The following is a 1,673-nucleotide window of genomic DNA, read 5'->3' on the forward strand; positions in this document are numbered from 1 at the left end:
ACAAGTACTCTGGGCAATGTGAATGGTTAAACCTGCTGTCAATAATATTGTATAATAATAATTGGATCACTGTACCTATGTCGTAATTTCCTGTAACTCCCCCTTCCCAAACTCATAAAAGTCCTACCCCACCTTTGTTCGGGGCTCTCTGGCTCTCTCCGTTCCACCAGCTTGGAGTGAGCAGAGGCCCGGGTTCGAATCTGCAATAAACAACCCTTGCTTTTTGGCTTTGACTCTGGACTCTGGTGGCTCATTTCTGGGGGACTCCCGAATTCTGGGCATTACAGTTGAAAATGGTATCCCAGGATAAAACACATAAAATAGAAAGTGCACGTCATAATATCTGAGAAAGAATAGGAAAAATATTAAGACAGCTTCTTCTCATAAATCAGCATACGGTTTCAGATAAAAAATATTACTTCTGTTATATTTCAATATTACATAACTCTATGGATTTACTTTGGTAATATTTCTGCAGAAAAGAGAATACAAAGTTTAAGCTCTAAGATCTGAAGAAAACTTTAAAAATATCTTCACATGTGAATCAAATTGTTGTGCTGTGACACAAAATGAACCCCAATGGAAGATATTTGGTACTTCAAATGCTTCCCAGTAAATTAAGAAGTTTACAAATAAATATTCATTAGTAGTGTTAGGAGACATACATAAACACTTTTCCTACAAAAATCACTAGAGAATCATCCACATCAGAGCATTCAATAAAAGGTGACCCTGTAAGAAATAAGCAATTGATGATTAAAATTTTGCATCTAATGTAAAAACTGAGATTGTAAAATGCCAAGTATTGCTTTGATCTTTAAATCAATGTAATTAAGAAAAACTATGTCATCTGACTTGATAAATGTGGTTTCACTTCAGATCTTACAGATAAGTGAGGAAACACAAAGCATATAAAATTTAGGCGTTTTCAAATAAAATAAAATGGAAACCAGGCTTGACAATCCTCAAAAATTATTTAAGCCACATAAGCCAAACTATACCCACATTATCATAGCAACATAAGCAAAACTTAGGTTATTTCTTGTAAATTCCTCTGATAATCATAAAATAAACAAGTCATCTTCCCAAAACAGTACAAGATGGTCACTTTTAAGCAATTACCTTCTATCTGGAAACCCCCATTTTAATAACAAATCATTGTAAAGGTTAAACGACTTCCTCATTTTCACTTTATAAGCCATCTAGTGAGGTCATGCCTCTGAGCTTCCTACCAGTTTTGAGTCTGATGTATGTTTGCTCTCAAACAGTTTCTCACTCAACTCAATAAAATATTCTTATCAAGTAAACCTCTCTGAATTTTCTTCTAACAGTAGAAAGCTAACAAAAATTCCAGACTAATTTCATTTGCTTTAGTTTTCAAGTTGATTAAATTTTTAAATATGGTAGTGGGGAGAGATCTAGAAAATAAGATTTTCTTTTTAAGTTTATTTACATATTTTGATAAAACGAGAGAGAGCAAGTTGGGGAGGGAGGGAGGGAGGGAGGGAGGGAGGGAGGGAGGGAGAGAGAGAGAGAATCCCAAGCAGACTCTGCACTGTCAGTCATATCCCAACACAGGGCTCAAACCCACCAAGTAGCAAGATCATGACCTGAACCAAGACCAAGAATGAGATGCTTAACTAGCTCACCCCTAAGATTTTCTCTTTTTAAGT

This window comes from Suricata suricatta, chromosome 2 (assembly GCF_006229205.1).
Source record: "Suricata suricatta isolate VVHF042 chromosome 2, meerkat_22Aug2017_6uvM2_HiC, whole genome shotgun sequence".
NCBI lineage: Eukaryota > Metazoa > Chordata > Mammalia > Carnivora > Herpestidae > Suricata > Suricata suricatta.